The 14,333-nt window shown below is 35.6% G+C and overlaps 1 pseudogene; it reads right to left on the bottom strand.

Moving 5' to 3' along the window:
* Positions 1 to 1,246: 1,246 nt before the first annotated feature.
* On the bottom strand, positions 1,247 to 14,109 carry LOC141812962 (uncharacterized; annotated as a pseudogene).
* Positions 14,110 to 14,333: the final 224 nt, after the last annotated feature.

Genomic DNA, 14,333 nt, shown 5'->3' with positions numbered 1-14,333 from the left:
AATAATAAACGAAGTTAGTCAACACCATTTCTCCAAAAAAAAGAAAACATTTCTTAGTTTCCACAGATATGGTAAATGAAATAAATATTTTAAAAATCAATTTCTAAATTTATCCTAAATTTAGCCTTTAATTTAAAAATTAATGATCATGAAAATTCTAAAGTGGTAAAGTTGAGTTGCTTCCTCCAAGTGGCTGACAGAATTAGGACTGCACGTCGAACGATGCAGATTTGGATATATCCCTGCATGCATGCAAGACCTTCCAACGCAGGGGGTGCTTTTGAAGTGAGACCACTTCCACTTTATTCAAACTTTAATTTCAACCTTTTCTACTATATATTTCCTTACTTACTTTTATCATATGCACCTAATATTAATCTTTTTTTAAGATTTAAGAGTTAAAATATAATATTTAAAATTTAAAATATGATATTTAAATTAAATAAAATAAAAATAAAAAATAACACTAGATGAGATTAATATTATTTTTTTTTAATTTTTACTTCTTTTAATCTAAATACTTCTATGCTCTAAATTCTAAATACTATACTCTAGCTCTTAAATTTTAAAATAAAATTTAAAAAAATTTAACTAAATGCACACCGATGCATATGATAAGTGATCTACTCTTTTAATATATATATATATATATATATATATATATATATATATATATATAGCATGTTATGTTGCACATCTTTCATGCGTGGCCTCCGGTGACCGGATAGATGGGGTGTTCGCGTACGGATCGCGGATGGGGTGTCGCGCACCTTACACATTTATGCTGATATATATATATATATAGTGAAGTGCATGGGCTGAGAATCTTTGTGGCACAGGGAGCTTCTTTTTAGCGTATCACTTTAGACAAGGAAAAGTGATGTGGGTCGAATTGAAATGAGAGAGAGAGAGGGTGGGGTCAATGCTTTATTGGCTATCTTCTGACATGGTGGACTAGGCTTAGATTGTAGAACTTGAAAATTTCTAGAAGGACACTTATCGATTATGAAGGCAAAGAATCTTAATTAATTAACATTCTTTGCGTGTTAGAACATATTCTAATGAAGGCAAAGAATTAGGATGATTTGCAAGAAAAAATAATAATTTTCTTAATGACTACTCTAGTTCGGTTCATTTAGGAGTTTGTTTGTGTACCTACCTATAAACATCCTCAAGGCTCATGCAACACCTACTTTTCACTTCAGATCGTCTACAACCCTACAAAGGACTCGTCTTGGTGATCCTTGTGTTCATCAAGGAACTATAAAAAGGAGATTCACAGTAGTTGTGCCTTGGGTTAAGTTGTGCCTCTTTGATAGTCGACCACAAACCTTGACGAAGGGAGCCAAGTGTCGCCTTAATTCTCATAAAGTTTAGTAGGGTTTATTCCTTGAGGGTTCTAAAAGCACAGCATATGCCTCTCCGATCATTTTGAACAATCTATCAGCATCCCAGTGGACTTCTTCAGCCACTTCTCTCCAAAGCTTGTCAAGATTTTCACTCCTGGCCAAGATCTGACCAGCCTGCAGCATTGCAGTTAAATTTTTTTTTTTTAAAAAAAAACTTCAGAAGATCTAGTATTATTTCGACAGTTGCATTTCATGATGAGAAATGGTTGGAAATTATCCATCGCATGTACCTTATCTGGGTGATGTCTAAGTGCAGCTTTTCGGTATGCCTTCTTGATATCTGCTACAGAGCTTGATGCTTCAATTCCCCTGTGAATTAAGGATGCCCAAACAATAAGACTAGTAATTATGTCGACGCAAAAAAAAAAATCAATTACAAATTATCAAAATATTAAAGTTGAAGCTTTTGTAATCCAAGAACACTCTGTATCCAATTGCAGGGTTTTGAATCAAACATTCTTTCTCTTTTGGCATCTGAAACTTCTTTTTAAGTTATTGATCAGAGAAGAGAAAGATTAAACAAAGTAAATAAGGTTACAGAACAAAACCGTAATATATAAATATTTTCATATAGCTGATCCTAAATGGTTGAATCAAACACAATGATGATGATGAGGATATTTATATCTACATTATTACAAGGTCTTTCCCCTTCTAGTTGCTAAAATATATGTTGGAACCATAACTTGTTACAAACATATTCATTTAGGAGCTCTTGGAGGTTTTGCTAACAAGAATATCAATGGACAACTGGTCTAATAAAAGATTTTCAACAATTAGGAAGAGAACATTGAGGTCATTCGTAGCTATTTATTCCTAGATATATAGTAGGTATTAACCATATCCACATCAACAAACTGGATTAGTCCTAGGTATTTAGATTGGCTACATATATCTAATCCTTCATTCAAATTACATCACTATTAATATTCAGATCTTAATTGACTTTTAATCAAGTTTGCTAGAGTTTCCTTTGATCTCTGTCTACTTCTCACACCTTCAAATCTAATTGATCAGCATGGTAAAATATTATTGGTTGCTTTGAATATGTCCATACTAACTTTACTTATATTCTCTTATTTTATTGTCTAGGGTTGCACCTAGTTGCTAATATATAGTAGCAACTAATTAGGAAATAGACAGGCAGAAGGATGGGTCTATTACAGTTGTCGAGCATCACCAGTTCAATCCATCTGATCTTGCCCTAATTCTAGTGTCATAAGTGTCAGACTATTGGAGAAGATGGAAGTGTAATTTAGACCATGAATTCCTTCATGACTTCTTTAACAGAATATAACTACTAGTTAAAAATAAAAAATAATAAAAGCAAACCCAAATTAGCAAGAACTCACAAAATAAGGTACATATCCAAAGGGATATCTTTCCTAGCCTCTTCCTCCATAATAGAAAGCCACAACTGAGCTTGCATAAATCACTTTGGTTAGGGACAGCACCTTCCAAAGTACCAGCTTGGTTATCCTTGACTTTAACTTGATTTTCCAAAAGGGACACAAGTCTGCGCAGATCATTAGATGCTTGTTCATAGTCTCTGATCCTCTCATATAAGGAAGCCCTTCTAGAAAGTGCCTGTTGTATATCATCAATGAAAGATATTTAGTACATGGAATAAAAGAAGAGTATTAAAGAGATGTCATTGTTAAGAACATTTGAGTTCTTATGGCAAGCAAGCATCAGATTGAAGGTGAATTGAAACTTAAAAAATCAACTACCAAGCTATTGTATGTAGTCTTATAACTGTTCTTAACCAAAAAGTGCTTGTGCATATTGTTCAGAACACCATATTTAGAACCATCTTGCAGAGATCAGAAATCTGATTTCAATGAACAAGTGAAACATTGCTTTCCTCTCAGAAAGGAAGCAAATATTGATTTGCAAAACATGGAATATATATTATCTCAGCTCTCCTTATTTGATGAGTTTGATGCAAATTTGGTTTGGAACAGTTTGATTCCAGAAATTTTAGGTTCTGATCACTTTAGACTTTTTCTTAATTTGAAGGTCAATTTGTAACTTTTTGGTCCAATTTTTTGAAGAGTTTCCTACTTAGGAATTTGTCACCAAATTGCAGATTGATTTGATGAGATTTATTCTTCCAAAATTTAGTCCATCTATAGATATTCTCAGTGCATGTATGGATTGTGGTGGCCAAAAAGTACTATTCTTTCCAATTAAGGATTCAATATCCCTGTTGAAGAAAACCAACAAAAGTGGATAATATCATGTATATAAGCATTTGCATAAACTAGGTTTGGGTGAAGAGACTTGTAATGGCTTAGGATCATGAGCAAATGAAGAGGACAAGGGCTTGAAACCAACAAATTTAAAATTACCATATGAGAGCTTAAGAAATAAAGCTACTGACCAACCTTCAGATAGGTAGCATCAAGGGCTATGGCCAAACTGCAATCCGCAATTGCATCAGTAATTTGGCCTGCAGATTGATATGCAGCAGCACGGTTACAGAGGCATGTTGCTGCAAAAGGACGTGATTCAATATTAAATGCTAATGCAGCACTGTAATGCTTTATTGCATCAAGATGCCTTCCCTCTTTAAAGGCTTGATTTCCAGCAGCCTGAGAATGATAGTTATAAAGATAATGACACCAATAGGCTCTGGATGTATAAACTTAACAAAAATTCAATATACAATTATGAAAAGAAACAACAACCAAAAATCACACAAAAATAGCTCCGAGAATAAAGTAGCAGCCTTCTAAAGGAATTTGCCATTATTAGATATCATAATTTTCAAATGTCAGTCTAATTATCTACTATTGTCGGTATAGTGTACCTAGGTTGAAACGTAATCTATCTCGTGAATAAGCATGAATTTACTTTTTTTCTTATTTTAAATTATTGTCTCAGTTGAATAATAGAGATAAAGTAGTATTATTAATCAATGAAAAGAGTGTTAATTGCATCCACATAAAGAGGACCATAACATGATAACTATAGAAGTCCAACTGACCATTCGTTTACTGTTGTCAACATATTAGCAGATTGATTGACTTAATCTTCTGTTATACCAGCATTTCCTCACATGGTCTGCATTTTGTCATTGTTATTCATTATTCATTTGACGTTTCATCTTATATTCCTACCTACTAATATAATTTCTATTGCAGATGGACAAATATTCTTATCCACCAATCTATTCAATGTCAGAATCCAAACTGCTATTAATGTCAGTATTTTTGTTTCCATAGTGGGATCTGCAGCTCAAATTAAAGCCATAAATACATAGCCAACAGATTAAATTAAAAGTAGCACAATTTGTGGAGTAGAAATGTTTTCACAATTTGCTTGTGATTTTGATAAAAACTCAGAATCAATTGGCTAGAGATCAATGATCACCAAGTTACTTAAAACAATTCCAATCAGACCCTCTATATGAACAATTTTGATATTCTTGGTAAGATTGAAAAATATAAAATATTCATATTCCTACAATTATATTCTAAGACGTGATAAATTATGTGTTAATCATAATTCTAAAAATTATTTAACTAAATTTTAGGCTCATAAAACTGCTCTCTATTCTTACAATCCAAGCTTACAAGCCTCTCCCCGTTACCTAGGTAAGATATCAATTTCAACAACCTTGCCAATGTCCATATCTTCTATGCCTTGGAAAGTAAACCTAAACTTTTTCCTAGTCTTACACCAATCTCCTGTACGACCACTCCCTTCCATGATTTCCTATTGGTCTGTGATGATGATCGAATCATTTCTTATTCCTGTCCACATTACTCATTGATACATTGTTTCTTACTGAGATATTTAATAAGCCATAAATGACTTGCAATGATTATGACAATGAGAAGACATATGAAGTTACATCATCATCACACCCTTCAAACTGAAATATTATTTGTTATGATGCATTTGCAACCAAAGTATAATGACTATGTAACATTTCAATATCCCATGACAAGAATATTTATAAGCAAGGAACGTGGAAAGAATTGTGTATCATCATACATTGTTGACATCACAGTTGTCAAAAATTGAATAGATGAGTTTATCATGGAAAATTTCGTGTTTGGTGATGCACACAGTTGTAAGTTCCAGATTCCTATGAAGCAAACAGAAAATAAACAAACCTCTGCTAGGTTAGGACGCATCTTCTAACCAGATTCTGTTCCTGCAGTTATTGCTTCACTTCTTTGATTATCAATCTTTCATTAAATCCCCTACTAGCTTTTGGTTATCATTTTTTGTTACCACTTGTTGAAATGATTTCAGTATCTCCAATTTTACTTATTTTGCCTTTTATTCTTATCATAAACAATTACTAAGCCGATATGTCTTTGTTTTAAAGTAAAGCAACACCAACCGTGACAAAATAAATAACATGAAAACAAAAGTCACATAGGGTACGCCCTAACAAAGTGGAGCTGAACTTATGTTACCAAATGTTCTGAGATTAGACAAAACAAAAGCCAAAGGTATGCTTAGGTGCCTGAAGTATAAATCATGTTACACGAAAATTTTAAAATAGTTCTACTACTTATACTAAGCATAATGCCAAAAGGAAAACAAATGGCTTACTTTAAGGCGTAACAGCTCACATATGGAGGCATGCAGTGATGTTGAAGAATCTGATTTGCTGCTATCCCTAGGCAAATTAAATAATTGTAAGAACATATTTGAAGAAAAGCATTATCCTGTTAAAATTCTGAGAAAATATAGTGAAATTTAACAGTACTTGTCCACGATTCTTTTCCTTTGTTCATGCTTCTTCAGCAATTCAAATGCTTGATCTAGTCTTCCTAAATAGAAGTTAGCCTTTGCCATTAGGAGCCAATGCCAGCGATATGGAGGAAAAAATTGGAGATTTACAGAGTTATCTTCTTTGTTTGACTGTAAATTGGATCCAGAAGATAAAGCATTAACTTCAGCATGTCCCATAGTCTGCTCACAGAATTTGATTACTTCTTCATACCTTTGAAGCTGTAAAATTGAAGAACAACATTCAGGATACTAAAATAGATCTTCAAAACATGTATCTGAGATAATATGAATCCTCTTGTTACTTTCCAATATATATTTGAACAAAAGAGAAGAATGGTCATTTTGGTACTAAGGACACTATTCGAACCAAAGACAATTAAATTTAAAATTACAAACCATGAGAAGAGCCTCAGCTTTCATTGCCATCAATTTTTCTGAATGTGCACTTATTATTAAGGATTCAGAGATCAGTTGTAAGGCCTTTCCCAGTCCATCAGATGTCCTTTTGAGTAAAAGCTCCTCAGCCTGGCTCATGTGATCAGCCACTTGCTATGGCACCAAAAAAGTATTTCAGTCTACCAATTTGTGAAGGCAAAGGTAATCGAACAAAGAGCACACACAACTAGCATAACTAAAGCAAACAGAATAATCCAACATGAAATTTTTATCTGTTGAGGATTAGCACATATAGTAGTAGTCTAGCAATGCTGATCATCAATTATTTGTGAGAACCAAACCATAAAAAAATCAGAAGGTAACTCTTTCTTCCAAATAGGTTACAACATGGTCAATTATTATGGTTCATATGTGGCTGGAATGAGCCAGCAGCAAAGTATAAATACACATTTTTTCCTTTTTCAAATTACTCAAACCCTTTTTATGTATATCTTAGACACTAAATTCTTCATATACTTGAACCCTTCAATCAGGTAAAAATTTAATTTCCAAATAGCATTTGAATTGTACCATTAGGTAGAGAAAACATGAATGTGTATGTCTATGTCATAAATGAAATGGGTCCAAATAGAACCCTTTATCAAGGAGTTCAATTAGTCACCCTTCATTGGCACTCCATGATAAAGTGAGTTATCAATGAAAAAAATGCAAATATAATCTGCATTTACTGGTAATATGGGCCTCATGATACAGTATATGTAATTTATGTGCTCCAAATTAAAGTAACAGAACAATTGAAGAAGTCGCTCAGGAATGCATTTCTACTTAAATGGCAATGACATCAAAAACAAATAATACGTCCCAACAATTTTTAGCTGGCTACATGGATTAACCACTATTGAGTTCTATGCACAACCATCATCGTCAACAAGCTATATTTGTCCCAACTATTTAAGATCGGCTACATGAATTTTATCCCTTGTTTGAACTTGAGCTCGTATATCACTATTGATATACAAATTAGTTAAATTATTTTTTATTACAATAACTAAAGTTTTGTTTTTTTGACATTCCTTTACCTCTCACACATTCCACTCTAAATGAACTCAACTCTTCTAATTATAAAATATATTGTTGCTTTAGAGCATGTCCATACCATGATCATACATCTCATGCTTGAGGCTTCAACAATCCCATGAAATTTTCTGATAAGAGAGAGAATATTCATAGATAAACACTTGAAAAAAAGCAACCACAAAATCCACATTCTTGAGAGTATTTAGTGGATTCGTAGGTTATAGAGAGAATTTGTTGTAAAATTTCTATATACTTTTTATATATCAAAGTAAATCCTATAACATGTTGATATTCAGATTTTAAAGCATTTGAAATTGTTAATATGTAGTACCAGAGACTTCCAGCTGTACAAATAAAAAATGATGACAAACACATGCTGAGTTGTACTCTCAATCTAGTCTTCATGTTAGCTTTGGGGAGCTTTCATAATGCTGATTTTTTGTACAGCAGAGTAATTGAATAACATAAGATTCATAAACATGCTAAACAAATAAGATTGTACCACAAACAACAACAAACACTTGTTAAATTTTATCTAACTGCCTAGACTTCAAAATTATCCTGCTTAGCATATCCCTTTGGAAAATAGCATGATGCACATAAATCAGATATCTAACCTTAGAAGGCTAAAGCTATCCCTTCCAAAAGCATACTAATCTTTATATTCTGCTACATGCATGACTTTGTTAGTACAAATTCAACTGACAAAAAATAAACTAGTAAAAAGTCATATCTTAAGGAATTGCTAGCAGGCAAATTAGTTACCATTTTCTCAAAAGATATCACAAAAACTTTCTGCTCCTGCAGGTCCTTACTGGTTTGAATGCTATTGAGGCAATCTCATAAGTCATTTTGCATGTAATAGAAACCATACATCAGCCATGCTGTTTCAGAAGACCAAATAATCAGCACAAGAACTAGATCAAGTGCTACCTGAGCTTTCTGAAGTCCATCAGAAGACTGTGTCGATATTTTTTCATCCAGATGCCCATCATGTTTTGAGAGTAAGCAGTCATTAAAAAGTTTAATCGCTTCATCAACTTCACCCAGTGCGAGATGGCAACTATATCAAGTAACATACTATAAGGTAATAGTATTTAGTAGTAAATCATAATGCAACATAAAACCCAAAATATGCTCAACCAAACATCTGACTAATTAAATTAAGTTGAATAAAAAATATCTACAAAAAATAACAAAAGGGCTCTGGCTATCACAACCGTAGGTAAGATAGAAATAATCTGCAAAAAAATAACTATGTAAGTTGTTATTTAACAACTAGTTGTAATCATTAAATCATCCCAAGTAAGGGCATCTTTTATGTAATGCCAGTTAAAGCTCTTAGAATATGGAACATGAACCCATGTAAGAAGGAAAAAAAACTTGTATTATCAGACTTAATGGCCTTCATTAAGACTTGACATGCAGATTGTAGGCCAAAATCACTAGTTACCAAGAGGATTAAATTACAGTCATGAATAGAAGTGATAGTCTCCACCATATTTGCAGAAATAATTTAAATAGACGAATATTTAACTTTCACATCTTAGTCTCCACTTTTCAGCTTCAACATTTAAGTTAAATAAAAAAAACTGATCAGCAATTGGTCTATCTCTTCCATTTTACTATGATTTCACTGAATTATCTTTTCTTTTTATGTCCCTAGTTTGTCTTAAGTTTCAAATGTTAATTGTGATATCTTTTTTAGAAGAAAAAAAATGTCTCCACATAAACAGAACTTTCAAGGAACAAGTAGTTAGAAAAAGGACTTGATTCTATTTGCACTCAGAATTAGACAATCCACACTTTCCATCATGAAGACATATGATTCACTAAATGAGCATGCTTTTCAGAAGTGTTAGGAAGTATACTGAAAAGACTTGTCTTTTGTATAAACATTTATGAAATAAGAAATCATGTTTTGGTCAAATGATTGCAATAGGTAATTTTGCAATAAAGTCCTCTTAGTTCACACTGTAGATAACTTGGTGTCTGTGAGACACAGAAGACCATGATTATCAGTCCCCTGTGAATTATAAACTAAGGCTCACAACCAAGATGGCGTTGGACAACCCATCGGGAACGGTTGTAGTGTAATTCGGTTACTGTCTGTCTTGACTGTAGAATTACACTAGTGCACTTTGTGTGTATTGAGTAGGACCATTGAGGTTGTTCAATTTACTCTGACTCACAAATTGAACAAGACCTCTGTTATTATAGATTATGCACTCTTAATCCCGATGTAATAAATGGGCATCTATAGGTAGTAATTATTGCTTTGATTTACCAAAGGGTGAGATCTTTCCGTCAGATCAATTATTCCCGGTAAGTTGGGTGATGTTATTATCTATACGGTGTGCCATTAATTACAGAAGGAATCCGTGTCCCAGTAGGGCTGATGATGTCCCCTTGGAGAGCTCATAAGGATTGTCAAGTCAAATCTTGCAAGTGGACTTGGTCCGGCTGACAATAAGGTTGAGTGGTACTATTCAAGGTCTTAGATGTCGATTATTGAGTTGTCAGTGAACTCAGATAATTGACGGACATACGATATCTTAAACACGGGGAGCAATGCATAATATAATAAGAAGGAACCCAAAATGTAATTTGGGGATTGGATTGGTAGTGCAACAATGATCCTCTAGTGGAATGGATCGTTGTTGATGGATGTAGGTGTGTATTCGGGGTTGAATACGGGATCCGAAACCCATCAGAAGGCCAGATCCAATACCTCCTCGAGGTCCCCGCTGTAGCCTAAAGTCATCTTCAAAAGGATGCAATCAATCGGATGAGATTAGTTCTCAGCCGTCGGATGAGATTGAATCTCGACCGTTGGATGAGATTGGTTCTCAACCGTAGGATGAGTTAATGGATGAGATCAACTTGTATCCGTGGGATTAGATCAAGTTGCATCCATTGGATCGAAATAAATAAAGAGGAATAGAAGAGAATAGATTAGAACCGTTGGATGAGATTAAGTCGTCTCCGATGGACGAGATCTATCCGGTTCGGTTTTAATTCTCTTTGGAAGGAAGAACCGGTTCACGAGGTGAACCAGAGATGGTTCATTGAACCACACGCCCAAGAGGATCAATCAAGGCCATTGGATCGTAGAGATCAAGTTATATTAAAAGAGATTATAACGTAACCGTTAGATGAGATTAAGTTGCATCCGATGGATGAGATCTCTTCGGTTTAAGTTTTAATTCCTTTTAAAAGAATTAATTCATGGAAATAATTCTTTAATGGCCGGCCATAATTAGATAAAGATGGAAATAATTATTTTTGTTATTTCCATAAAGATCTAACGGCTAGAAACCAAGCAAGCTAATCTAAGGGCCTAGATTTAAGAAGTTTTTAATTTGGAAATAATTCATGGAATTAATTCAAATTAAAATTATTTCTTAATGGCTAAGAAAGGGGTGCTTGGTCTTGGGCATAAGGCTATAAAAGGAGGGCTTGAAGGGGGTGGGCACAACACAAACAACAAGAAGAGGAGAAGAGAGGTGGCCGGCGCCCCTCTCCCTCCCTAGCCCTAGCCGCCGCCCCCCTCTCCTTCTTCTTCTTCCTCTTTTGTTTTCTTCTTCCACCGCCCCTTCTCCTTCTTCCCTAGAGGTGGCCGAACCTCTCCCTTCAAAGTGGTGGCCGGTCCTAGCAAAAGGGAAGAGACAAGGCGAAGTTGCTGCGAGAAGGAGAGAAGGAGATCCAAAGCTTCATCCGAAGGTTGCAGTTCCTTAGTTCCTGGAGGATCGTTGTCCACCCAACGTTCAGGAAGAAGACAGGAATACAGCGGAAGGCAGCGAGGTCGACAAAAGGTTCTGGTAAAATTTTATTCCGCAGTTTAATTTTACTAGAATTAATTTTATAAACCGTAGATAATAATTTAGGAATCGGCGATCCTGAAGGATCAATTGATTTTGTCTTCCTTATAGACTTTGTCAATTGATCCAAGGCGGGATTAAAGTTTTTTTGTTTTGTTCTGTGGGGTTCTATGCTCTTCGGAGCGGATAGAATCCGGATCGCAGAACGGAGATCCAGATCGCCAACAGTGTTATTCAAGTTTTGTGTGGTAGAAATAAGGCATTCACTTTCAACTAAATGGATTGATTTTTGTGTATCAATAGATGCATGGGTTGAGGCAACATGTTTGGATCTACCTGATGGTACTGAATCTTCTCTTAAACTTGGCTCAGCTACTAAGTTCTCTTGATAAGGAGAATAATCCATCGATAAGCAACAATCAACAGAATCTGGATATTTACTTTCAAACACTTCTTCAATGGAGGAAAATGTTTGAGCAAAGGTTTGATGCGGTGGAATGATATTTTTTAGTTTACTATTTCTTTTCTCATTCTGGAAGCTTTACAATCAGCCTTCCTTCCAATGAATGGCATAGTTTGACATTGTCCAGAAAATAAACTCTCCTTCAATAGGTCTTCTGTAGTTTTTGAACTTCTAAATTCTGTGTGTGCAATTCCTGCTTGCTCTAGCATACCTGTGAAATTGAAGACAGTCCTTACATTATCTGATTCTAGCTCTCTCTGAATCTCCACTTTATTATCCTTCTCAGCTGATGGAATTACAGGACAACTGCCAGAGGAAGTCGAAGAAGACTTGTCATTACCAAACACAAAAGAACTAGCTGTCTTGTGTTTTGTACTCTCATCAGCTTGGTTTCTCATTTCGGAAGAGATGTCATCACCTGAATCTTGCAAATTCAGCTTCTCCATTTCATCATGAAGATTACTAGGAAAACATTCACCAAACACAAAAACATCAACAGGATCATGTTTTGTGCTATCATCATCTTGGTTTCCCTTTTGAGAAGCAATATCATCACCAGAACTTTGCAAATTCAACTTCTCCATTACATTTTGAAAGCTACTAGGAACAGACTCATGGGACATGAAAGGATTAATAGAATTAAGTTTAGCACTCTCAACAGCTTGGTTTCCCTTTTCTGTATTAATATTATCACTAGGAGTTTGCAAATTCAGCTTCTCCAATTCATCATAAAAGCTACTCGGGGCTGAATTACTATTACCAAACACGAAATAAGTAGCAGAATTTAGTCTAGCATCCTCTTCGCCTTGGTTAATCGTTTCAAAAAGAATAGCATCATCAGAATTTTGCAAATTCAGCTTCTCCATTTCATCATGAAGACTAGAGAATGAAGGACTATCAGAAGCTTTAAAAGAATTATCAACTGAATTAGAACATATCTGCACCCTACTATTAAATATGGAAGAAAAATCATCACAAATTCCACTTTTTATAGGTTGTCTAGTGCTCTTAGCAACACTATCTTTTGAATCTGAATTGCTTGCTGAATTTGCCCCAAAAACAAAGGTGTTTTCAAGCTTTCTAGGTACAAAACTATTTACAAATGGAACCCCAGCATTCAGCAGCTTGCCACAATTCAAGGTATCACCTGTGCTCAGACCTATTGAATCAGAATGCATGGGCGTTCTATCCACAAAGGCAGATGTTTCGCTTGATAGTTTATTAGTTCTATCACTTTTAAAACTATTAATTACTTCTCCAGAAAATGGAACACTTTTAGACTTCCCTAACTGAGAGCTACCAAAATCTAGATTGCCAAAACTCTCAGTAGTCAAATTAGGTTTCTTACTTTTCTCCTTGCTGTCGGCTAACGAAAATGTATCCAAACTGCCCTTCTTACTCAGATCCCCAGTATTAACCATTTTGTAATTTGTTGAGGATCCAGCACCAAAATCAAATCCAGAACTTTCAGATTTAGTTGATGCGAAATTACCAAAATTTGGATCAACCACTGGCGTAGTTTGACCGGAACTAGTGTCTTCCTTCAATTCCCTCCCAAGCAGGAATATATCAGCAGCAGCATCACAACCACTTCCGTCATGGCTAAATGCAGTCTTCTCAGCTCCTAAATTTCTGGATGCTGGATTACACTCATAATCACCATGATCTAACTCCGAAGAACGATATTCGGTGCTCTGCTCCAACCTGGAGCTTGTCTTCGTGCCACTCCGAAAGACAAAATCACCAGCATCAACTCCATGCTTCAAAGACTCAAACTTACCTGACTCCGAATTCTCTGTAACATTTTCCTCCTCTTTGGCATGAAACGGTTTCCATCCAATGAACTTCTCCTGATGCCCGTGCGTTCCTCCAGTCTCATTCGGCCGGAAGCATCCGATGCCGCAACTGCCGCACAGTAACGAAAGGGATTGAACCCTGTTTCATCCTGAGTGTCCGAAATCACATCCAGCCTCACACGGGACGATGCACGCTTCTTCCTCGCATTCGCAAGACGGGGTTTTGAGAGCCCGGCGACCGTCGACTGCTCCCCGGGAGCCAGAACCGAGGGAAGGTCGAGAGCAGGGAAAGGAGGGCCAGTGGAAACAAATCGAACATCAGAAGCTACACCTCCAGAAATGGCAGAGCCGCAGTACCCACGCCCTAGGTCATTCCGAATTTCCGACCCATGAAAACATCAGCAGAAGAATTCCCGACGCAGCTGGAAGCGGTGAAGTGAGGAGATCACACCGATGCTATAAAAATAAGGAAGGAAATGCTTGTTTGGAATCCGGCGAAGTCGCTGCCGGCGTCGGGAGATTCAGGCGACCAGATCGATCGGTGGATTTCGTCGTCTCGTTCCGCTACGAAGGCGGCGACGTGCTCTTTTTTTGTATTTTTTAAATTAAATTGTGT

This window comes from Curcuma longa, chromosome 20 (genome assembly GCF_044706935.1).
Source record: "Curcuma longa cultivar G26 ecotype Majalengka, Jawa Barat chromosome 20, ITB_CL_G26_1.1, whole genome shotgun sequence".
Classification (NCBI taxonomy): domain Eukaryota; kingdom Viridiplantae; phylum Streptophyta; class Magnoliopsida; order Zingiberales; family Zingiberaceae; genus Curcuma; species Curcuma longa.
This window is presented reverse-complemented; position numbering and strand designations above follow the sequence as displayed.